Source organism: Thermobia domestica, chromosome 17 (assembly GCF_964235325.1).
Source record: "Thermobia domestica chromosome 17, izTheDome1.hap1.1, whole genome shotgun sequence".
Lineage (NCBI taxonomy): Eukaryota > Metazoa > Arthropoda > Insecta > Zygentoma > Lepismatidae > Thermobia > Thermobia domestica.
The window spans coordinates 14,275,267-14,302,501 of record NC_137470.1 but is presented as its reverse complement, the minus strand read 5'-3'; the positions used below and the strand labels follow the sequence as shown (position 1 = coordinate 14,302,501).

Genomic DNA, 27,235 nt, shown 5'->3' with positions numbered 1-27,235 from the left:
GTCAACACTCTATCGCAAGTCATGCAAGGCAAAAGACAATGGAAAATATTGCTAGCCGAGTACGCATTGTGAGTCTAGGCACCCTTTTCGGAGGATGTGGAACAGGAAAAATCTTCACGTGCATGGCGCAGAAATGCAGGGTTTCCTACGAGATATGTCATAACATTTTTCCTAGGATTTATCTCATAATATATAGCAGGCCTTACTGTCGCCAGCCGGACTGATAAGAAAACAATACGGCTTTTGATAGTATGAAGCGTGAGAGAAAGCAAGGCAACCAACCACTTGATTCAGAATTACCAAATATGTTTTATTTAAGAACTGTTTTCTTCCTTATACGAACATATGGACCTACAATAATTTTGTTCCATTTTACATGAAAGTTGGTTGGAGTGCAAACAGGCTGTTATCCCAAGAAAGATTGAATAATTATCGAATCTGACGTTGCCAGGACTGCGTAAATTAACCCTGTGTCATTGTCCTATATTAACATTCGTGTTCTTACGGTAACAATTCGTAAATCGTCTGGCAATCCCTTCAACGATCCGGGAAATTCTCCTTTTGACAAGCCAAACCAAATCCAACGCGGATAACGCTTCTAGTTCTAAAATTAGTGCATATTCTGTAGAAGTAAGTCGTTATAATTACTCGCGCTTCTAATCACGCAGTTTTATATATATATATATTGATAGCGTATATTATTGGAACAGTGAGTTTGCATTGAATATTCGTTTCTAAAGTATAAAACAGCTAAAGCAAAGATTGAAGATTTTTATTATTTACAAAAAATTGGTTACTTAGCAATATATCCTCCCATGGGAAAATTAATTATTCTTCAGACGTATCGAACAAGCTAGTTCCGTCTTCAGTGGTAACGTAACAAGAATAAAAATGGATAAGAAAAATATGGTACGGAAAAAGAAATACATACCATCAAGTGAATGTAACGCGAAGAAATGGTTACTAAACAACGAGCAGAGCACAGTGGAGAAAAGAAAAAAGTTGAGTTTGAAAGAAACACGGTGTCTATGCTACGTCACTATTGCCGGATCCAAAATACACATCAAAGGTAGGTAGCCAGACTTTATCAATGTTGCCAAAATCCATGTTTAAAGCCAGTCCCTTTTTTGGATCAAAAGATCCAATATATTTTAGAAAAAAAAAAAAGAAAAAAACTTTCTTGTACGCCTTATATTTGGAGAACAACATATAGTGTAGCCACACCCAAATTAACGTTTAACCCGCCAAGGGACCCGAAGTATGCTTTTATTTGCCGCACTGGGAAGCGATATTCCCATTAGTCACAAGTCTTTTCACTATGGAAATGGGAATTGCGCTCGAGAAATGATTTCGTTTGTTTGTTTTAAGTGTATGCTGGGGAGCATAGAGGAGGTATCGTCCCATCCCTTGTAGAAAAATTCGTCCACGAAAGGATTAGCTCAGTGTGATGTCCTTATTTCGCAAAAAGTATGAAATCTCGATATACGGGTTGTTCAAAAATTTTGTAGCCCCTGCTTCAAAACATCCAATATATTTCATTCAATCAAAAATTTTCTTGTATGCCTTATATCTGGAGAACTACATATAGTGCAGCCAAACCCAAACTATCATTTAACTCAGTATGATGTGGTTATTGCGAAAAAAAAAAAAACTCGATTTGGAAGCCGTTCAAAAATTGTGGCCTCTGATCCAAAAACTAATTGGCCAAGATCACAATCTTTTGATATAGTTTTTGCATCATTCCTAAATTATTTGTTTTCTGAGAACCTATCACATTAACCTATTTTATGTTATGTGTATGTTGTTTCAGGTGAAGTGACAATTCCGGTACACCCTCTTGTGACTTTTTTTTTTCGATTGTCGAATGTGTTTTAATTCAACTGTTATTCATAAATATAAACCGGCTTTAAATCTGGATTGTGGCAATATTGATAAAATCTGGCTACCTACCTTTGATATTTATTTTGGATCTAGCAATAGTAACGTAGCATAGACACCACTCTTCTTCCAACTCAACTCTTTGTTTCTTCCGCTGTGCTCTGCTTGTTCTCTTTAGTATCCATTTCTTCACGTTACATTCATTTGATGGTATGTATTCCTGTTCTCATATCATATTTCTCTCATCCGTTTTTATCTTTGTTACCTTACCAGCTTGTTTCGATACGTCGGGAGAATATTTAGTTTTCTCACAGGAGGATATATTTATAAGTAACCAACTTTTTTGTTAATTTGTATCATCCTTTCATGTGCCTACATAATTTTAATTGAAGATTTTAATTGTTGCGGCAAGTCGCTACAGACATTTTCTCTTGTACTACGTAATCAGTTGAGAGCTCCTTCGTGGCTAAGTGGTTAGCGTACGCGCCTTTGGCGTGGGAGACCCGGGTTCGATTCCCGGCGGGAATTAGTTCCACGTTAATAAGTAGGTCCACGTCTTATACAGCCTCGCTGCTGAACGGGATGGTAGTCTCAAAATCAATTCAACTCAACGTAATCAGTTAGAGCACTAATTACTCACTATTACGTCACAATCTCTGCATGGGGCAATCAACAGCGTTAATAGGATATGTTTATCATTTCTTAAAGTGGAATATCATCTTTGTCGGAGCAACATACGATATGGAAGTCTTAACTCCACTCCCCCCTCCCCTTCCCACTAAAGTGATCATTACAGTTTTGTCTGTTTTCAATATTGAAGTGTGAACAAACCGTATATTAATAAGAGTATAACAATTAAGTGTTTTCATACCGCTATCAGTGCATATATATCGCAGGCATGACAGGTTATTTGTGAATTTATCCTGTATTCATTTCTTTTTGTGGAAATTATCTAATAAATACACTATATTCAGGTAGCATATCCCGACAAGCGAATGAGTCCGGGCGACCGGTTTTATATCCAAAATACAGTATAGCAGGCACGTAGCCAGGATTTCGTGATAGAGGGGGTCCGTGATAAAATACTGCAGTTACCACACCAGGGGCTGGATCATTCTAAACTATTTTACTGGCAACATATATTGATTCGTTTAGCCAGGATTTCGCAATGGGGGGGGGGGGGGATGTGACATGAAATACTGTGCTTACACACCAGGGACTCGATCCATCTAAACTATTTTACTGGCAACATACCCATATTGATTTGTTACGACAATAAAATGAGGATATATTAGTAAACATTTTAATAAAAAACTGTGAAGAAATCTCGAGCAAAAGAATATAAAAATTGTATTGGAAAAGATATAGTCTTCCGAGGTCATTTGAACTACGATCTTCTTTTCTTCTTTCTTCTTCTTTTTTCCTTATTTTCATTTAATGTTGTCAAAGATAGCAACGAGATCTCTTTCGGCAGTAAAGACATCCATTAAAAGAGATTAGTGTTGCCGCGAAATTGAAAATTTCTTTAACAAGTGTAACTGGAATCTATGTTGCAATGCTAATATTATTGGTAATAGGGGGCATTTCTTAAGTTCTACCTGAGAGGCTATCTAGTCTATCTGATCGAACCGGTTTATCGATGGTCATTTGTAGTCCATAGAATTGGCATGGAATTAGATGCAATTCGGAATGCTCTGTTACAATAATATCCATTTTTAACTTACCCCCTCCCCCATTTTCTCCACAGAAAGCTCTTCATAAGAAAGAGTAACCAAAACTTTTGCTGTAGCTTATAATTTTTAACGCTGATTTTTCTTTTTCTCGTCTCTTTTTGTTTCATCCTTCCTTAATCTTTTTCATTTCTGGTCAGGAAAAGGGGGGGTCCGGACCCCCCGGACCCACCCCTTGGCTACGTGCCTGAGTATAGTCTCGAAAACTCGGTCTAATGTGGACCGGTGTCCGAGTTTGTGAAAATGCCGGCTTATCGGGAATCGGATTAAAAAAAAAAAAAAAAAAAATACGAGTGTTTCCTCAGAAAATACAGCACTTCGCTTGTATGTTTAATTGCTTGAGAGTACAACAGAGAATAAACTGCCCAAAAGCCCGTAAACAAAGGAAAAGTGTGTGTTTTATGAAGGTATAGAGCACTAGACACGTGGTGGAGAAATGGGAGTGTGATGCGAAAAAAAGAAATCCGGCAAGAGCAGGCTTTCCAATGCTCCTTTATTTCCAATTTTCTATATATTTGCGTCTATTCCTATAAACTCCTATATTTCCTACATTTTAACGAAACCTTTTATATTTTTGTGGCATTGCTACTTCCACTTGTGAAAGTAACATAAGGAAATAGCTGTCGGTGGTTGGAGGGCCTTTTGTCCAAACAGTAGGGTGGTTGAATGGAGACTCTTCTGTGTTTTGTCCTTTCCTGCTTATTGTCTAGAGATAATTACACATACTGTTAGCGCTGTACATAAACAATAGACTGAAGAAAATGAAAGTGTAACTCATACTTTTACTGTTTTATATATTTTCTTAGATGTACTAAGTTCTATGTGCAATTCTGTATTTAGATACTTAATTACAGCTAAATGGGAGGGGGACCTGTGTTCTAGAACCTTGTCGCCATGTTGGTTATGTTACTCACCGTTACATTGAAAAGTGTAACTTTCTTCACGTCTCTTTACAGTTATTTGCTTACCACATTTTCTACAATTTAGTTTTAGATTTATTAAGCCATGAATTTTACTTACTTTTAATAGATTTTTCTTATTATCGCCTTACTGTTTCACAAACTATAATAATGTTACCTCATATCCGGGCTACATGTCTGTGTACTTGCAGCCATGTTTACAAAACGATTGCTCATTACATTCCCACAATCCTACCATGCAGTAACCTTGCGCCAAGTAGTTCCCTCCGCTTGCCAAATAGTTCCATGTTTAGAACCGCTTATGTAAGAAAATAAACACAACTTTTGCTCTCCTTATACATTATCAAGCACACAAACAAGCAAATTATTCATTTCGTCCTGGTAAATTTTCAAAATTTTGCTAGAAACCGACGACCACCTTTGGAACTTAACTCGATCATTTTAATATTTGACTTCATATAAAGATCACGATTTGCCTTTAATTGAATTCTATCTATGGGGAACAATACAGGACTTTTCAGGGCTGCAAGTTTTGGTAAACAAGTCCTTTCAAGTCAATCGACAAATATCATTAAAAAGATGTTAATAGAAAATCGTGTTGCCGCTATTATGTCTATAACGACAGACAGTGATAACACTAGGCTCGCGAAGTTTCAAAATCACACTCTGTGTAAACAGTTAATAGAATTAGTCCTTTGTCATGTGAGAGCTAGGACCAGGGATAGATCTAAATTCAGAGAGAATCCAGGGAAGATTTATCTCATAAATTAAAATTGTGAATTTATTATATGGACCGTTTGGATGCCAAGTATAACTCCAAAATTGAAATTTTCCAGGAAGGAACATTCAACTTCAATCACTGATGAACATTTTTCGATTCATAAAAACATACATACTTATTCCTACATAGTAGTTTCGCAGTAAAATTTATTTGTAATAAATATTGTCTGAAAAAATTTCATGAAGTGAAAATCAAACGATTCTTCATTTCTGAAAAATGTTTCAAAAACTTCAATGTATTATTCCCTCAGAATTCACCTTTGATCTCACAAAATTATATTTCGTCAGTTTAATACGCGTAAGACAAAGTTTTCTCATACCTTTAAACACAATAAAATCAAAGAAGTTCTTATTTTCTGTTATAAAAATAATCTTCATGAAAAACTGAAACTTTTATGTAGTTATTTCATTACATAGGTAGGCCTATATGTGAAGAAATAGTGGAATTTTCTGTTTTTGATATAATATATTGATAAATTCACAAAGCTTTCTTTTCGCTTTCTTGTTACATTTTAAACAATGCGATGGGATATTTGTACTCTACGAACTCGATTTATGTTCCCTGGAATTTACAACGCGCACACACACACACACAGAGAGAGAGAGAGAAAGAGAGAAACACTATGTAAATTTTTACTTGCCAACTCGAAATATTAGAAAATTTTCCGGTTCCCGAAAGCTAGTTGGAAGATTATAATTTGTTGCTGTCTAACTTTCCTCTACATGAATGTAATTTTATAGCTCAATGTGCAGTTAAATATAGTGGAAAATTTTCCAGCTAACATCACTATACATAATATTCAAAATTGTCCGGGTTATGAAAAGTTTTTCCACTTGCTTCTACAGAGCAATAAAACTTTCAGATTCATAAAAAGTTATTTTACATGTTGCTTCAAAATGATGAAAAATTTCCGACTTACAAAAAACTTTTCATTTCTATACACGACAGAAAATTTTTTGGTTCATGAAAAAATTCTTTCACTTGTTCCTAGAAAGTAGTGGAAACTTTCAGATTCTTTAAACGATCTTTCACATGAATAATTCTATACATGAATTTAATCAATTTTATGGTTCATGAGGAATTGTTACTTGATCACTGATATTGGTTTAGCACGGAAAATTTTCCAGAAAAATAAAGATGAAAATTTTCCAAAATGGGAAAACTTTTCACCTCACATCACTAACTTCAATATCCTAATTAAATCGCATCAGAAGAATGTTATTCGCTATCAGCAATAGAAAATAAGGTTCATATCTATATTTTTGGTTGCAATCATGAAAGAAATATGAATTTTTCACGAGATATTGAACTTCAAAGCTCTCTTCTGAAATATTTCTCTTTTGGATTTTCATCATTTGGCATGTAAGCGGTCCATATGCTGAGCCAATAAAACTTACACCACCCACATGCTCATGTTTTATCAAATACTTTTATTCGAACTGTACCAAAGGGCACGATTTCAATCATGATCCTAAAAGAAAGTTGTACTCTAATCAAATTTTACAAGTCAATTCCGAAAGGTAAGCTTTCCAATTCCATAATCTTTCCAACAATGCAAGGAATATTTATTCTTCTTCACAATCCTTCCTTTACTCCCCCCCCCCCCCCCCCAAACCAAACGGATTCGCTTGAAAAAACTAAATGATTTGATGAAACTAAAGTCCTACAGATATGCTCTTTATGGTAAAAGAGACGGGTAATTGATTGTAAAATTAAATTTTTCTTTCTCTCCCACCTGGAATGGGGTTTGGGACCATGTGCTCCGAAGACACACGCGCTGGCATTATTATTATTATTATTATTATTATTATTATTATTATTATTATTATTATTATTATTATGATTATTATTATTATTATTATTATTAACGTTTGTTCCAACCGGCACACTGGTCTGTATGGTCATCTCTCGTGAATTTTAGGTAATCGAAACACGACATGAACACAAACATAAATATATCAACGACAGTTAAAAATCCTAACCATGCTCTTCAGAGGCAATCGAACTCCCAATCGATTGCGCCTTATGATCCGAAGCCGAATGAACAGGACCACTTAGCTTTTGCCACTGGATTATAAGTATTAAAAAAAGGGCCCATTTAAATAACATGGGGAATTTCTTCATCCCGCTTTAGACCCCCTAAAAATTAAAAATATTCACTCTTGGCAATTTCCTTGTGAGTTAGTTCCAAAAAGCTACGATCATGCGAAATTTCAGTTTTCCATATCAACCGGAAGTACCCATTATTTTATGTCAGTGAGATCATGTAGTTTTATATATAGTTAGAATACCCTCACTGCCTTACATTTGTTTCAAGACTAACATAACCAGTTTGGTTGTTTGTAATTGATAGGTCAACTCCTCTTACAATTCCCACTATCATGTCTAGTTGCACACAATACGCATTTTGGCTAATTTTATTGACTCCATTGGTTTTTATTTCCCTTTGAAGATTTACGTGTGTTATTTAGTTGTGCAGCATTGTCACTTTTTATTTTTTGATAAAATCGTGGATTATACAGTGGTAAGTTCATAAAATTCTGTGGAGTTGTGGGTTATGATTTTGTACTTGATTTTCAAATATACCTAATTTCATTTAACAATGATCCTTCATTTTTATCTATTTGATTTAATGAATTAACTATTTGCAGCTGTTGCAGACATGGACTTCCGGAATTCGTCATAATGTTAACCCTTCCTACCTACCATGATGGGTGCTATCTACTTCAACATACTTCAAACGTTCCTCTTTTCCCAGTTGGTTGCACTGGGAATCAAGGATGATGTTCAACTGGAGCAAGATGGGGTTCGTTCTTACAGTCAGAAAATGTTCGGAGTCAGGACATTTCACGAATGAATCGGTGTGAATGTTGGCCAGTTAGGCAATGAGGATAACAGACACGCAGGTAAAACTTTAAAGACTTTTGTGCAGTACAAATGTTATTTCACTAAAATATCTGTCTTCGTTATAAATTGAAATGAATTAAAATGTGGGAAGGACTTCTAGGAAATTCTCCCTCCCACATATATACACAGCGTTTTATTTCTAAATATAAAGGTGCCTGTACGCTGGACCTCACGTTTATAATGGTTAAAAAGTTGCATACCTTTCAGGGTATTATTATGATTATTATTATTATTATTTATTATTAACAGTAATAATAATAATGTCCAACTGGCATATCACTGTAGTCTTGTAACTAAAAACTCTTACGTAGATATATATATATATATATATATATATATATATATGTGTGTGTGTGTGTGTGTGTGTGTGTGTAAAAATGCTTTAAAAATGTCTGATTCTCACATCTTAATTTTATAATACAATAAACGTAATGATTTGTTTCTTGTTTTTCTCTTTTTGTACACGGGCGAAAGTAAGCTGTTGCTGTTCGTTTTCAAAAGTCATCAAAAGTACCACAAATACTGAATATCAATAACAACACACATACAGTACAAGGTTCACATAATGTTCTTCAGTGTATTAATCATGCTACCAAAATGCTCTACAAACCTCTACTAAAGTAATGGATGAAGTTTGCGAAAACATCTAGAGGATGCTTCCACTTAATCCTCTTCCTAATAATTAATAAGAACAATTTATTGGATGTATTAAAATGGAAGCTGAATAAAGGTTGTTATGCACAAGAAGTACAGAGTCCCCATTAGAATTTTTGTTCTGGCTTTCAATTTAATTCAGTTGTTTAGAAGAGAAAATAGGAATACAATATAGAAGTGCGCACCTGGTATGAAAATAATTATTTATTTGAGCATATTATGATGAAGAATTTTATGAAAAGCAAATTTTACGATAAAGCAAATGTTACTAATAAGATGAAATTCGAAATCTTATTTTAGAAATCTTATTTGCTACATTCATTGAAGTAGTCTTTTCTATAAAACTTTAACGTATTAATTTTTATTTACATGTTTGTACGAGTACTTTGTATATTAATAACTAAGTAACTCTATGGCCTCTAGAGCCCGGAGGTTCAATGTCGCTTTCACAAAAGCAGTCCATTGACTTCTATCCTTAGCCAACTGAATCCTGTTTCTACTTTCTATTCCTATTTCTACTAGATCTATCTTATGTTGATCTCTCATCTGCGCCTAGGTCTTCTAAATGGTCGTTTTCAGATTAATATTCCAGTTACGCGGGTTTGATTCCCGGCGGGAGCTCATGTGGTTCGGATTCGACGTTAATCAGTAGGTGCTGTCTCATATAGTCTCATTGCTGAAAGGGACGTTAAACTCACAATCAACTCAACTCAAATGTTTTGGGTCCGAATATTCGTCTCACGATATATTAGTAAAGTAAATTAAGCATTTACATTGGTACATCTTCTTTAATATTTACCCAATATTTGGTAACTTGTCGGCTGAAAGCAACGAATTCATGTTATTTAGTCCAAACTCTTTTGTCTTCACGAATTTTATCGAAGAATTTGAAGCTTAAAGTATATAGAACGTTAATTATGTCTGTTGCGGGGTATGGTTGTGAGACATGGTCGCTTTTTTGAAGGAAGAACGCAGAATAAAAGTATTTGAGACTAGAATCCCAAGGCGAATATTCGGACCCAGGAGGAACGGGAATGGGGAATGGCTGAAACTTCATAACGAAGAACTGCATGATCTACCAAACAGTGTTAGGGCCGTCAAGTCTAGGAGCTCAGGTGGGCGGGTCATGTAGCCAAAATGGAAGAAAGTAGAAACGCATTGAAACTTTTAACTGAAAATCCAATCGGAAAATGATCATTAGGAATACCTAGGCGCAGATGGGAGGACAATATTAAGATGGATCTCGCAGAGATTGGAATGCAAAGTAGAAACAGGATCCAGTTGGCTTGTTGTCATGTTATGTTACTGCTTACACTGTCCATATCCCAAGTTAGTCAATGAAAGTATCAAGGGTAACAGTTTTCTTAATGAGTTTCTTTTCCTTGTGTGTTGCATATGTAACCTCAAAAGTCATCTGCTTTGTCTGTAAGGCGAGTTCTTCCTTTCCGGAGCACCACATCCTCAAAGAAACATTTCTCTCGTTGCACATTACAGATTACCAGGACTAGATGCAAGGGCTCGGAAAAAAGCAGACTTTTTTGGGAAAAAAAAAACTCGGTTTTTTCTGCTTCGTTTTTTTTTCTTTTTTCGCTTGGGAAATTTTGGGCTTTTTTTCAAAATTCTGCTTTAAATTAATAAAGCAGACTGTTTCGCTTCTCTATAACACAAAAAGTCATTTAATTAGTGATTGATGCTTATAATAATATAAAACCTCGAAAATAAACCATGAATTTCGAAAAAATATTTCAAACAATTTTACTTCAACATATTTACATTATGAATTACAAAGGTTTAACCAATGCATATAACAAGAATTTTTTAACCTCCTGTATACAAAAGTAAGCAGGGTTGGCAAGAACCATGGTTGTTTTTTGAAAATGCCCAAAACCCGTTTTTGGGGGGGAGTTTGAAACTTTTTTTTTTTGTTTAAACCAGTTTTTTTTTTATTTAGATATTTTGCTTTATGTGTTTATATTACATATTCACAGAAATAAGTTTGTTTCGCCTTGGTGTTATTATGCAACAACGGAGTTATGCTGGTAGAGGTCTCATAAGCTTAAAGAAGGCTCGTCAGTAAATTTCTTAAATTGAGAAAGTCCCGCCCTAGCCATCGGGAAAATCCCGTCATTACGTTAAATGTAAAACAATAACTGGAAAATCCTGTTATTGCTTTGCATGTAAAATTTAAAGGTCAACGTATCGTAATCAGTACGCTAAAACTGAGGTATTAAATTACAAGTTTAGTATGTAGATATCATTGAAAGTCCAATCCAAGCTAATGTTGGAAGCTACGTAGACAATCGATAAATTTTGCCAATTTCTATCAATATATTTAAGCAACCTTGGCTTCTTTATAAAAGAATAGCCATTCAGGCATGCAGAAATATACAATTTGGTTTCGTTTCATATGTTTAGGCTTAACATCCTTACGTAATACCGAGGTTATCAAGGAGAAAACTTTCGCTTAAAGTGACATCCGAACCGCTACTTGGTTTACGCATGAAAGAGGGGTTGCGGTTCGACCGAGAATTGAACATGGGACACCTTGATTAAAAGGTGAAAAGGAAATAAAACCAATACAGATGGTTTGATATGTGCAAACGTCACCATGAAGTTGACATGATTCGCATTTTTCGTTCCTTTTTATTTTTTTGGTTTAAACCAGTTATTAAAAAGAAAATCTGGTGTAAACGAGCCAACCCTAAAAGTAAACACTTCTTTAAAAAAAAAAAATACACAAATAACTAGCAAAATTGTATGTAGTATTTTTACTTCAAAATATTCCATACCCACTTTTTGAAACTAAATAAAATTAAAATAAAACAAGAGAAGTATTTAGATTTATATGATACACTTAAAGGCTGCACATCTAGAGCTTTTGGTTCCGTATATTCTTGAAATTCTACAGTTGTTTTATATAACCACCATCACAGTTTACCCAGTCCTCAAGTTTTCTGAATTTTTAACAACAGGGATTCAACATATCATTATGGAACCCCCCCCCCCAAAAAAAAAATATAGGACTACGGAATATATTTAAGTTAAGCTAAATACAATTGCACAACAAACATGACTGAGTGGTTAGCTTTTGCGCTTCTATCGGGAAGTCCGGGATTCAACTCAGCATTCGACCATTCTGACAAAGCTTTTCTTCATTCCATCTGTGAATGTAGAAATAGTGCGTGTACTGTGAGTTGGCCGACTTCCTTTCTTATTGTTTTTAAATCGTTATTATTACTTATTACCAGCAGTGACTGTTTTGCGAAGATAGGGGGGCGGTCTTTCGGACTGAAGCCTGTTCCCCAAAATTACGGAATGTCTAAAACAAACGAAATATCTATTAGTTATGCCTTTACTCATAAACTTTAAGCTCCCGTCAAATAAAAATTACGAATGTTTAGAAAAACTAAACATTGGTAAGAGAAAACCCTTCCAAAATACTTTTCTAAATCCACCATTGATTATGAGCATAAAATGATCTTCAAAGTTGTATCCGGAAGATTATTGCTAAATATGTAAACAAAACGAAATATTAGTTATGCCTGTACTCATAAACTTCAAGCACCTCCCAAATAAAATTAGCACTTTATAGAAAACGAAACAATCAAGAGAACCCCCTCCCAAAGTACTTTTCTAAATCCGCTACTGATTATTTGTATAAATTGGTATTCAAGATTGTATCAGGAAAATTATTGCTAAATTGTTGCACAGCTACAGTATAACAGAAATGTGGAAGTAAGGTTTGACGGATATATTGAAAAACGTACGCTTTGACGGATATATAGAAAAACATAAGTTTAACTTTTGCGCTAGAAGCTAGAGTACTAATCTCTTAGAAGTGAAACATGGATGACAAACTAAAATGATCTAGAGAAAAAAAAAATGTCGATAACTCAAAAGTCAAATAGCCTCTAAAATTGCCCTCAAATACTGCATTCTTCATGTTAGCTTTAATTCGTAAAACATGCGCTCCATCCATCTTGATGAATTTCAGAGCGAAATATGGCATTTAGGCCATGGAATTCTTATCTAACTATAGAATATACTATAAGAAAGCTATTTAGATAGAAAAATAATGAAAATGAAAAAAGCCAAATTCCCAAAATTCTCGTTTTTTTTTGTTTTTTTTTCAAAAAGGCCGGCTTTTTATGTGAAAAAACCATCGATTCAAAAAAGCTGGCTTTTTTGCATCTCTAACCAGGACTAATGAATTCACATCCATTAAGGTATCATATGTCACTCCTTCAAGTGCGTTCTTCAAAGTTACCACACAAAATTCAAAATTGGCACAATACCACATACACAGACATTTCTAGGTGGGTGCGGAACTACCCACTTAAGTCGCTGTGCATAAAATTTTGATCTTACAATGTGGAATAGTGAATCTTCCTTCTTATACATGACGAAAGGTTCGTTAATACTGTGGGTCATGTACCTTCTCACTTTCAGCACTTTTTCCCCTGCAGATGTTGCAGTGATAGTGCCTTTTTGTTAGCGCTCTAGCGAAAACAGTCCCATTTATCTTTCACATAAAATTATTCTACACTTTGAACATTTTCTACTTAGTAATTTGCACCTTTTCTTTGCAGGATTCGTACGATTCAACAGCTGAATTGATGTTTGATATAAATTCCCGACAAGTTGCACAAGCTTCTTTTAATTTGTTTTCTTCTGAACATCTGAGTTTCAATTTTGAAGAGTTTTGTCAGTTTTAATTTGGTGTACTCAGCCACACATGCAGTAATTTCGCTTTGCTTCCTTGATGCATACAGCTAGCTTACAACTTGACTTTGGTTTCTTAACAGTCCCATCACCAACCTCTATAGCTAATTCAGGAAATTTAAACTATGAGGAAATTGAGGTTACTTGGGGGCGAAATTTGAACAAACTCATTATTATTTTATGTGTGGATTACCTGACGGTTTCCACGGTGTTGACGGTCGACTAATGTCTATCGGAAACTCACACTGTTCTCATACGATTGCTACTATTGCCGGAAAAAAATATATATAAAAGCTTGAGCCCCCTGAGGGATGGAATACATTAGCCTGTCTCCTACAACTTTTCCGTTTGAGAAACTGGTAGATATCTCCCACACCTTTGATCACTACAGTGTGAACCATTTTTAGCAGAAACACCTAACTTACAGCTTTTCTCTAGCCCTTTTTGGTATGTCAATTTGTGCTGTTTAAACAACAGTTACATAGGGCTCTCATCTATTTAGATACCAGTCCCCAACTTTTTTTTTTTTCTTTCTTTCTTTGTTGGGTGTTTTTAGCTATATTGTAAACCCCCAATATACCTAAAATATAACTAAACGTCCGTCTTCAACCACTGCCACGATACTACTGAGAGCACTAGGAAAGTTCCGCTCGCGCATGCGCCATGCTAGGACTTTACTCTCTCATGTGCACCAGTTGCTTCGCACAACATATGGTTTCGCAGCTATGGAACACATGGATGCGCCTCGTAACAAATATTAAATGTGTTTCATAGTGCAAGTTTAAATTGCTTTAGGTTTTATTTCCCTACTAGCTGAATATACCTATTCTTCACGTCGGTCAGATAAAATATCTATGTAAACAAACTGAATAAATAAATAAATATATATATCGTCCATTTTCTACTACTTTTACCAGGGTTGGATGGTTTAAACCAAGGTGGTTTAAACCCAAAATTACTAGAGAACAGGTTGCCTCGAAACACTTCGGTTTTCGTTCGGAGGAAGTCGGTGAAGATCGTAAATACGTCACATGGAGACCCAACGCTTTGAAGACATATGAGGGGTGCGAAAGAATGTTAATTGTTTGACAAGCTTGTGTGACAAGTGTTTTGCAAATCTTTTTTTTTTTTGTTTTTGTGTGTGTGTGTGTGTGTGTGTGTGTGTGTGTGTGTGTGTGTGTGTGTGTGTGTGTGTGTGTGTGTGTGTGTGTGTGTGTGTGTGTGTTCGTTCGTTCGTTCGTTCGTTCGAAAGCAAATTTTATTTGAATCTATATCGTAAGCTAACAGATTGTTTTCAGCTGTTCGTGTTAGTGAAAACTTGGGCCATTTTCTTGGTTATTTCATTTTTACAGTGTAGTGTTTTTAGTTGTGTTATATTTATTTATTATTATTATAGTTTTTCCTGGAATGAATCTGTTATATTCATATTTGAAATTTAGTGCATCGAATGTAAAGTGATTTTTAAATATATACTTCTGTGGTGATGTGAAAATTTAGTTTTTAATTAGTTGCATTCTATAGTACTTGCAAAAGTTTTTAATATGCCGGGCAAAAGGTGTACTGTCGCAGTATGCAACAATAGTTTAGTGAACACGAAAAAAGATGATCTTAAAAAACAGGTCAAATATTTTAGATTCCCCGTAGATGCAGAACTACGAAGACAGTGGGTTCAACGTTGTAGGCGTGATGGCAAGTGGAATCCAGATTCGTGTAGAGTGTGTTCAGAGCATTTTGTTTCCAGTGACTTCGAAAGAGATCTAAAAAACGAATTATTAGGGCTGCCTCTCGTCATGAAACTAAAAAAAGACGCCGTACCTTCAGTTAATTTGGAGTTAGTTAAAGATGTATATAAAGAAAAACAATCTGAAGACCGCGCGAAAAGAAAAGCAATAAGAGACAATAGAAAAGTTGTAGCTACTTTACTGCAGTCCAGGGAAGAAATAGACTGTCTAGATGCTTCTATGGTTAATACAGAAGAAACTACAGTAGATGATTCCTCTATTTTCCTTCAAAAACAAATAGATGAATTAAAACATCAACTTTTACAGGAGAAAATGAATAACAAAATATTAAAAAGTAAACTTGAAACAACAGAAAGGAAATTAACTCTTAAAAAAACAGCACTTTCAGATTTGCCAAAAGAACTCCTTCAATATAGAAGTAAAAATAATTCTCTTCGCGTGGTTCACGAGAAGCTTGTATCGGGACTGAGACGGATTTTTACTGATAACCAAATTAAGATGCTAACAAATAAACAAAAGCGTATTAGGTGGACTGATGAAGACATTTCTGTAGCCTTTACGCTAAGGTACCTAGGCAAAAAAACGTACGTATACCTTAGACAAAAACTACACTATCCACTACCTGGACTGTCAACTTTACAGAAATGGGCTTCAAAACTCGATATGAGAAGCGAGAATGGTATATTGGAACATATTCTATGTATGATGAAAGTAGCTGGATTAAATTGTAAAGATACTGAAAAACTCACAGTTCTACAGTTTGACGAGATGAAAGTTAAAAGCGCTTATGAGTACGACCAGTTGAAAGATGAAATTATAGGTCCTTATTCAAAAATGCAAACTGTAATGGCCAGAGGTTTGTTCAAAAATTGGAAACAATTAGTCTATGTGAAATTTGATCAAAATATGTCTAAAAATATTCTCGACAATTTAATTCTTCGGCTGTCAGATATAGGCTACAAAGTCATAGCATGTGTGTGTGATATGGGTGGAGCTAATCAAGGTTTATGGAAGGAATACGGGATAAGCATTGAACGAACTTGGGCTTATAATACAAGAACACAGGAAAAAATATACTTTTTCGCAGATGCACCGCACCTATTAAAATTAATTCGGAATTGGTTTCTGGATACAGGTTTCATCTTTCCTGATGGCAGTTATGTGACCAAAGATTCAGTAAATGCGCTTATCCAGTGTGATAGTCATGAAATTAAAACTTGTTATAAATTAACTGAAAATCACATAAATTGTGAAGGTGCGGAAAGGATGAAAGTAAGAAGAGCCGCAGAATTGATGTCGCACACTGTTGCAGCAGCTCTTCATCACTTTAAACCTGGAGATGATCCTCAGTTGGCTGAGAACACTGCAAATTTTATTGGAACCGTTAATGATTGGTTTGATATTATGAACACATATGTTCCATCAGCTTCAGATCTGCCAACTAAAAAGGGATACGGAATCCGGCTAGAAGAACAAAATGTTGCATTAGATAAAATGTATAATACAATTAGTAGTATGTTGTGTCGAGGCAAAAAGAGCATGCAAGTATTTCAAACAGCCATTCTTGTGTCCATTATATCCGTGAAACATCTTCTCTCATGTGTTCGGAGCATGGGAATGAAGTATGTTCTAACACATCGTTTAAATCAGGACTCTTTGGAAAAAACATGTTTTCGCAGATTCGTTCCCATGGAGGACTCTATGATCATCCTACAGCTTTAAATGCATTAAATAGAATTAGAATGATTATTTTAGGCAATAATCCTGGCGTACTGGAAACTAACAAGAACACAAATACTGTTTAAAATGAAGAATTTATTTCAAGCAAATTTCTTTAAAAATGTGGTGTTGTATATACTGATGAAATGCTGAAGACAATGACCAAAGACGAAGATGTTCTTAAGTTAAGTGAAATGTGCGATATTGAGACAAAATCAGCAATGAAAGAAGATGGACTGGAGTATATAGCAGGTTGGCTTGCAAAAAAAATACAAAAAAACACACCCTCATTTAAGTCAACAATACAATAAAAATGTTCCCGTTCATCACTCTTCACCATCATGGACTCAAAGCTTGTCTCATGGCCATCTCACACAGCCCACTGAAGAATGGCTTTCATGTGTAAAAGATATGGAAAAACAGTTTTCATTGTATCATGGAAGAACAGTGCGTAGGGGAAAAGATAGCATGAAATGTCTGAAGGGAATTATTTGTGGGAGTAGTGCTAACGTGGATTCTGCAATAGTGACTACATTTGTGCGAATGAGAACATTTGCCAGAATCAAGTTTTTGAATAGTTTGGCAAGACAGAAAAATGTTAAGGTTTTTGTAAAAAGAGACGGAAGCTCCCAGGACAAACGGAAGAAAAAGATCAGGAAACTTGTCCAATGAGGTAAGATTTCTAACAATATATTATCGTAGAACACAATTATTATAAATTAATTTTTCGATCAATATTCTCTGTAGTAAATTACAGACACTTAAGTTTGATTCTGCATGCAAGCAGCAAAAAAGTATTTTAATATATAACGTTAATTCAGTATAGGATTTCTCACGCGAAGACCCTCTTCCTTATTCTTAAGCGTTAAAAGAGCAGACGACAATTTTTTTGCGCGCTTCATGGGTCCTCGGGTGACGTCATTCCGAAACAGCCTATGACAGTGCAGCACGGATAAGAGGCAACCTGTTCTCTCTAGTAACCTTGGTTTAAACCAGCTTATTTAAAAAAAAAAAAAAAAAATGGTTTGAACCATTAAAAAAAAAAAAAAAAAACGAAAAATGCTTTCAATCGTATGAACTTCATGGTAACCTTTCCACATATCATACCACCTGCATTAGTATTATCTCTCTTTCAACTTTTAATCGAGGAGTCCCATGTCCAATTCTCGGTCGAACCACAACCCTTCTTTCAAGTGTAAATCAAGTAGCGACTCGGATGTTACTTCAAGCGAAAATCTTCTTACCTGGGTATTACATAAGGATGTTAAGCCTAAACACACGAAACGAAACCAAATTGTATGACAATGCGTCTTGTTTTATTAAGAAGCCACGGTTGCTTAAATATATTGATAGAAATTGGCAAAATTTATCGACTGTCTATGTAGCTTCCACTTTCAATTTTGATTTAATTGAATGATATCTACATACTAAATTTGTACTTTAATATCTCAGTTTTAGCGTACTAATTATGATATGTTGACCATAAAATTTTACATGCCAAGCAATAACGGAATTTTTCCGTTATTGCTTTGTATTTAAAGTAATAACAGGACTTTTCCAATGGCTAAGGCAGGAGTTTCCCGATTTATATACAATTCTGTATAATGGTTTCATTTGTGAAACTGTTTATCTTTTTGTCCTTCTGAAATGACTCTTGACAATTATATTAACAAGTATGTCAAGGTCAGTACGACGTATTTTTATCAAGAGTGAGTGAGTCGGCAGACTCATCGCACTTGTGGCCAATTAGTCCCGCTTTCGAGTCCAAATGGAGAACAATTTCTCTCGGATGTAAGCCGAGAAGAGGTTTGGATTCCGCTTTTAGCTTATGTGACCCTCTCAGCACAACCCCTTTGGTGCATAATAACACGAAGGCGAAGCAAACTTATTTGTGTCCATGTGTAATATAAATACATAGAACAAATTATTTAAACCAAAAAACCGGGTTTAAACCCAAAAAACCTGCTTTTTGTTTTTTTCAATAAAAACCATGGTTTTTGCCAACCCTGACTTTCACATATCCCGTTAAACGACCCCTGAGACCCCCTGGTTCGAATTTTGAAAAAAAAAAAACAAAAAAAAAAAAAAAAAAAACACCTGGCCCCCAGCTAATGGGGGCTATATTTTGAAGTCAACGCCTATGGAAGTATCACCATTCATCTCACTGACCGCGAAAACTATGGACTTGACACTAATATCGGTGATTTTGGATTATTTTTACATGTCTCGATGATCCTTCCATTATGGCCCCCGTTCTTTAGCTGATGAGGACTAAATTTCAAAGTAAACGCGATCTTGAGTTTCACCATTGAGCTCAGTGACCCCGAAAACTATAGGTTTGCCACTAATATCGGTGATTTTGGATTATTTTTACATGTCTCTTTATCTTCCCCCTCTCCCAGTGACCCCTGGTCCGCAGCCATATGGGTAAATGCAATCGGAGTTTCACTATTGATCTCGGTGACTGCAGAAGTATGGATTCAACACTAATATCAGTCATTTTCTACTACTGTTACATGTTCCGGCAAACGCCCCACCCCTCTCAGACCGCCCTGGTTGTAATTTTGAAAAAAAGAGAGAGAGAGAGAGAGAAAAGAAAACGCTTCGTCTAGGTTTGGGGCCTGGAGCAAGGTACCCGTAACCAAATTTGGTAACTCGGTCCACTCGTCTGATCCCCAGGCCGCACACAGTCAGACAAACACACTCTTTATTTTATTTATATTAGATAGATTATCAATACTAGGGCAGTGATACCTTAGAAAAATTAAGTTGTAAAGTTCGTTCTGTTTTAGTTTGAAAATAAAATATGTACAGTATTATTTCTTGAATGGTTTATAGAACTGAATTTTTACTGTTCTAATAATTGAACAGTAAAGTAACCTTAATTCTTTTTTCTTTCTTTCTTTTTTTTTTTCAGATATCAGTGGAAAGGATGTGTCTGTTTCTACGTAGTGGAAGTGGAGCTTTGACAAGAAGTATATTTACCTTATGTGGATCTTGGTTTCGATGTTCTAATAGTTCAGTGAAATTAGCCAAATTTGGAGTAAATCCAGACTTTTAAAATAAAAAAGTAAACCTACTGGAATAGTAATGGTACCTATGATGTACTTGTCACAAGAAAAATCCCCACGAATCCCGTTGTTTATTATCGAGGTTTGATGTCATCAACATGGCTGCCGCCAAAATTCACAATTAAATTTTTAAACACACGTAACTTTTTACATAATGGAGCCAGAAAATTCATTTTTATGATGAAACGAAGAAAGGTTTGGAAATTATGCGGAATAAACTATAATATTTAAATCGAACGTTTTCTTTGAAATATTTCCACTCCAACTACAAAGAGTTACTTTTTTAAAAAATATGCTTTAAGGTTTAAACGTAAATGTCTCCTTAATTATAGAGAACTAGCAAGGATTTGTGCATTAGTATTGTAAGTCATTATAGTGATCTTAAAACGACATATGTTTTATTTCTCTATCTTAAAATACAAGAGAGTTATTTGATTTTGTATTATGCAAGATTTGACTCATAATGTGTGCTTAATGAGGTATCATTTTCGTCTGCTGGGGGGCGCGGTGGCTCAGTGGTAGAGCGCTTACCTCTGATGTGTGGGGTTCCTGGTTCGATCCCCGGCCAAGTAACTAAGTGGTGGACAACACCGCGTCCGTGAGTCTTCTCGAGGTACTCCCATGTCGTCCCCCTGGGGGCGCGGTGGCTCAGTGGTAGAGCGTTCACCTCCGGTGCTTGGGGTCCCTGGTTCGATCTCAGCTCGCGCGTGTGGACTTTGTGGTGGACAAACACCGTGCTCGTTGGTTTTCTCGGGGTTCTCCCGTTTCTTCCCACTTTCTTCTTTCCACCATTTCATTCATTACTCATCATCACCGTCTCCTTTAGTCTAGCCAGCATAACCGTGGGGCGTAAAACAAAAATTTCATTTCATTTTTCCCTGTCGTCCCACCTTATCATTCCACCAATTCTTCCATCATCATTCACTTGCTTTCATCATCGTCTCTTTTAAGCTAAAATGGCATAATCGTGGGACGTTGAACTGAAAAATTTCATTCTTATCTAGTTTTAATATCAAAATCCTTTAAAACTTGTTACATCTGTTTCGAATTACAGTGAATCAAAAATAGGAAAAACACTTAAATTGATGACAATCAGTACAAATGAAGGAATACACTAAATATGGAATATATGGGGTGTTGTAAAGTCAGTACCTATTTATAACAATGAATATTTTAAATAGTAAATAACATATCAGTTTCATTTCCATTGAATACATTATTACGGTGTACCATTTGGTTATTAAGTTACATTTCAATGTATGCACCCACATTTTTCACACACTTGTGGAACCTTTTAGGAACAGAATCCATAGCTCTTCTTAGCAATTCAACTGGAACGTTTGCGAACACTTCACGGATATTTTGCTCAAGACTTAATATCCGTTGGCTTTAATTTGTACACTTGTTCCTTAGCCCAACCGCAAAGGAAGAAGTCGCATGGATTAGATCGGGGCTGTGTGCAGGCCATTCTGTCAGTCCCTGGCGGCCAATCCATCTACCACGCAAATTGTCATCAAGCCATGCTCTCGCTGGAATTGCGTAATGGGGCGAAGCCTCATCTTGCATGAACAACAATTCCCTTCCACTTTCCCATTCTTGAATCACAGGCCATACATACGTTCGAAGCATCTCCAAGTATCGTACACTATTCATGGTGTTGCGAAGCATGTATGGACCAATGAATCTCGTAGACGTCACTCCACACTAGACGTCCTCTACGCTGTATAGTTTGCTGTTTTCACGGGATCAAGTGAAATCATAAATGGTAAACCTCACATTAGTAAACAGTATTACACGAAATCTATAACTGAAGCTAGTTTCTAGGATAATCCAAATTAAAAATAAGTATTGAATTTACAACCACCCTGCATATACCGGGTGCATCAAAAGTCCAGGACCATAGGTCAACTCCGTTATGAGTAAAGAGATGGAAGTTGTTGAAAAGAAGTAGTTTTCAATATAAAATGGTGGAATTTTTCCAATTGCACTAGTCGTTTGGGCTCCATACTGGTAAGGCGCCCTTTATTAAACAAAAGAGCAACGTTTCCAATTTAACAGGCTATTCGAACGGAACGAAAGTGCGCCCAAAAATGGCCAAAAAAAAAAGAGCACATTATTATGCTAGGGACATATTGTGAAATGAAACACTTGGGTTTAACGTTCCATAATTATATTCTTTACACTAAAGGAGATGACTAATGGAACTGAACGATGATGAAATAATTGGCGGAATGACGATATGGGAGGAAACGGGAAAACTCCGAGAAAACCAACGGACACGATGTTGTTCACCGCAAACGCACTTGGCCTGGGATCGGTCCAGTGCTCCTAGCACCAGATGTGTACATGCCCTACCACTGAAAAAAAACGTCCCTCTTCCTGTCCTACAGCCCATGATAGGCTATGACTAAATTTAAATTTCATATTAAATGGTAGATCTCTCTCTCTCTCATGTAGAAAGAACGCTAAACGGCAATAACCAACCTGGAATTAATGCAGAATTATCCTTTGGCCATATGGTTAGCGTGGTTCGTATGGTTTGGATCTCACCTTAAGCTGTAGGTCCACGTCTCATATAGCTTTGATGCTAAACGAGACGCTAAACTCCAAATCAACAAATTCGTGTACACCTTTCATCAATCTACAGCAAACCTGGAGAAAGAAATTAAAGTATTTTTTTTTCGTGTTGAAGGAAATGCAAGAATCCCAAGAAAACCCACTAGCACGATGTTGTCCCGTCTTAAATCGGACATCTGTGTCTCATGTAGAAAGGGAAGCTAAACTCCAATAACCAATCCCAAATTTATACAGAACTCCCCCATGGTTATACCGTTAGCATACGCGGCTTTGACGCGGGAGACCTTGGTTCGATTCCCGGTGGGAGCTCGTTAAACTCTTGATAATGTCTCATATAATTTGATGCTGAACGGGATGGTTAACTCCAAATTAACCAATAACCAAATTCATGCAGATCTTTCATCAATTTGTACCTAAATTTAAGCATTGGTACTAATCTTCCATATGGAAAGGTAATCGTGCACCCATAGTTTCGCGGCACTGTACATTAGCGCGAAGCTGCTTTAATATTGGCCGGCCATATTTCGGAAAATTAGTACCTCAGAGTAACATATAGCATCGTTAAGTATGCACTTCAAATTCCAATGTAAATCTTAAAAAAAATCCTTGAAAATACGTTTGATTAGGGACGCTTTACTGTTACTTCGTTCTCCAGTTATGAAAGCTCAAGACATAAGCGAGCTTTGTCTTTTTTGTGGAAAGAGAAATTATACAGTATTAAATTTAATAAAGCAGCAATTTACAATTAAATGAATAAAAAATTTAATATTCTGTACTTACGTTCAAACTTTGGCAGTAACAAGTTAAGGTTCCATTCTCGTTATTCCACACCTTAGCGCTAAGACTCCATATTTAAAATATTCGTCCATCTTCGTTTGAGTGCGTTCTGCTTCCTCGGGCGATCTTCAGAATCGCTGTGATTGGACAATTTAAATCACATGACCGATTGCTTGTTTAATTTATTTTAATCTCTCAGAATGCTATGACTTCATATAACTTTCAGGTAGTGAGACAAACACCGTGTGCGTGGAATTGCTCAGGTTTCTCCCGTTTCCCCCCACTTTCATCATTCCACCATTTCATTCATTTCTCATAATCACCGTCTCGTTTAGCCTAGCCGGCATAACCGTGGGACGTAAAACTCAAAAATTTCATTTTCAGCTGGCGAGAATGCACAAATTCGAAGAGAGGCATGGGGGACACAAGGTCATAACATTTCATTTGGTGTGAACAGCATTATACAGGGTGTTTCAAAACAACACCAACAACAACGTTTGGGAGGTGATTTCTGACACCAAGATAAGACAAAAGTATAGACCAATCTGGGTGCACAAATGCTTCCTTTCGGAGTTATAGGCTGCCGAAAACATGAAAAAATGAAGTTTAAAGGTCTATAGCTTCAAAACTATGGGACCTACCGTAGTCGGGTTAAGACTTCAAAGGTTCATAGCTCCAAAACTATGGGACCTACCGTAGTCGGGTTCAGACTTTATTTAGGAACTAGTATGTGCCCTATCCAAAAATACATGTTTCAGAATCATAAGGTACTTACGAAACAATTTTTATAGAGGCACTTTGGCTATGTGCATATAATTTGAAGTACTCACCAGCTACCTCATCCTCTACATAGTTTTTTTTTAATCTATGCAAAATAGTCAACAGAATTTCTGTACTGTTCTTCGCGTGTCACTTCCATGTTGCCTTATGCGAAACTGAAACTACGTGTGCTTGAACGGCTGCCAACGTCACATTCTTGACGTCATGGCCTTCAAAACTTGCTCGATCTATTCGTCACTTCTCCCACTACGCAGACGTATTTCGTTTTCTGTGCCTGGCTGTTATATTCACCTCATAAACATTGATGATCAGTTTTTATTGATCAGCCTACGTATAACTGAATCGTATGTGGATGGATGTGTAAATAAATTTATATTCAGTATTATGTTAAGATATGCCATGTATTTTCAACTTATAACTTCTAATTTTACAAATTCAAATATAAAACCTAATTGTACTTAACAATTGAGAGTATCTTAAAGCTATCAAACATATTCCAATGGATTCAGTATCACTTTCTCAATTTTCTCTTTTACTTTTAAATAAATAGCAATATATATGTACATTTATCATGATTAACATGAACTTTATAAAATTGAGAGTTAAACTCGTTTTTAGTAAATATACTATCTTGAACTAGAACCTTTTATTAATACTAGATGGCTAGGTTGTAAAATTTTAATAATATTTATTTCTTGCATCTTTTCGGAAAACTTAAAATACATTGTAAATTTATAACTACTGTTAAAGATTTTTCAACGGTCTTCAAAATAGTTTGACACAATGCGTAGAAATTTAATACAGTAAAACTGTGAATTAAACACCATGACCTAGAAATAATTTATGATGCAATGTCAGAAACTCACTTTGGAAGCACTAGAAGTTGAAGATATTGTCTAGAAAATAACTATGATACAGTGTCTAGAAATAAAGTGTTGAAAAGTATAAATTTAACACAATAAAAACAATTATTTATGACACGCCTTGAAACTTAATACAGTTAAGCCGCAAATAGAAAAACATAATCTAGAAAATAGCAGCGCCTTAAAAGTCAGTGTTGAAACACTATAATCTTGTACACAATTTTCTAGAAAAATGTACAGTAACTTAGACCTTACAAACTAAACTTTATTTACTAGAACAAATTTTCGGAATTAGCAAGTAAGCTTTTTTAAAAATATAGTCAACATGTATATCTTCTTAATTGTATTCTTCTGACTAGCACAGTGATTACAAATTTATTTATAACAAAATACACTCTAATTGTATTTATTAGCTTCTTGGGCACCATTGTTTTCGTTCATTTATGAAGTTTCTACCAGAATTGAGAATCATAAATACAGGGTTAGCATAAACGATTCATTCGTGTTTTGAAAAGGCTATATTTTCAAAAGTATTACACGTACACACGAAAGATATATGAAAAGAACTGTGTCACCAAGTTTGTATTGTGTGGCAGCAAGAGTCCATTATCTTTCTTATCGGGTATGGCTGTATGAGGTTAGTACCTGTCGAAAGTGGAGGGAAAGCAAGGAAAAAGTTTGTGTGCTTCAATATGCCAGATTTTCGTCTGTTATAGCTGTTTAACGCGCTTTCAGAAGAGAGTATGAGAAAAGATCCGCCATGTAAATAAAGCATTTTGAAATGGTATCGGCAATTCAAGGACACTGGTTGCTTGCGTAAAGGGAAAAGCACCTGACCTCCCAGATCTCCTGATTTGACGCCCTGTGACTTCTTCCAGGCGGGCATTTTAAGGACCTTGTTTACGTAACCCCACTACCGCAATCCTTAGTCGAGCTCAAAGAACGCATCAGTGCTGCAGTGCAGACAATTGACAGGACTATGCTACAAAATGTATGGAATGAGCTCGAGTATCGTCTGGACGTGTGTCGTGTCACTAAAAGGGCACATATTGAACATTTGTAGAAGGTGTATAAACTTGGTGGGTTTGTGGTTCTTTTTATATATCCTACATATATTTGCGTGTAATACTTTTCAAAATGAATGAATCATTTATGCTAGCCCTGTATAAAAATTTACTTAATGCAAGAATTTTTGGTTAGCCTACTTCCATTAATAGCAACTTCCATGCATTCCATTAAACGTTTTCCTTAATAAATTTAACCACAAATTGGATAAAATATGTTGGGTTAAACTAATATATATATTTTAAAGTATTTCAAACATTAATGAATACACTTTTCCTTTTTCAAGCTTTTGTCATATTTGAATCATAGTAAATATAACAAATATATATTTACAATACAATACACGCACAGGGAGCAGAATTCAGGTCTTTTTCAAATAATGGTTTACACCTTTGACTCATGATCTTAACGTATTAGCATGAGTTTATCAAGGTATTATGTTCTTAGAAATGGTTTGAAATAAGTATTGTCTATCAAAATAATGTCTTCGATTTTGTTGTAAGTAATTTATCTCTATTCATAAACCATACATAAAAGTATCTTCCAATAAAGAAATTAATCTTAATTTCTACACAGAATGTATACAATGTTAATTCTCGTTTCCTTTTGAACGTTTGAAGCAGCAGTACATCTAACAAGCATAGCAATTACTTAATGCCATGACTAGTATCACAGAATTACGTAAAACATGTAGAAAGTCAACAAGCTGATTAATCAACGCTATTTCAGCATTAGTATCTATTCAGCTCTCCATATTTAACTCAACATAGATCGTAATCAATCCTACTGACTTAGCAACGTAGACTAGGTATTAATACAGAGGAGTACAGGAGAGAAAGCGTAGTTGCGCACTTGGTTTTTTGATTCAGATACATCTTGACACAGAGCGTACGATTCTCACACCACTGATAAGACAGTACACAGAAGTACAGTTATGTGAGTGTTTCCGTTCTGTTACGATGTTTTCATCAGATACTGAGAATTATTATGGTTGATGACGGTACTGTTATTGTATCGAAACTGTTATTTAACTATATATATATATATAT

At 35.5% G+C, this 27,235-nt stretch overlaps 1 long non-coding RNA gene across 1 annotated transcript in view; it reads left to right on the top strand.

Moving 5' to 3' along the window:
• LOC145674635 (uncharacterized) overlaps positions 1-26,816 on the top strand; it is a 45,937-nt gene extending 19,121 nt beyond the window's left edge. Inside the window, exons 4-5 of the long non-coding RNA XR_014129004.1 lie at positions 7,961-8,215; positions 19,971-26,816. This is a non-coding gene — a long non-coding RNA (uncharacterized LOC145674635). The remainder of the gene's footprint in view (positions 1-7,960; positions 8,216-19,970) is intronic.
• Positions 26,817-27,235: the final 419 nt, after the last annotated feature.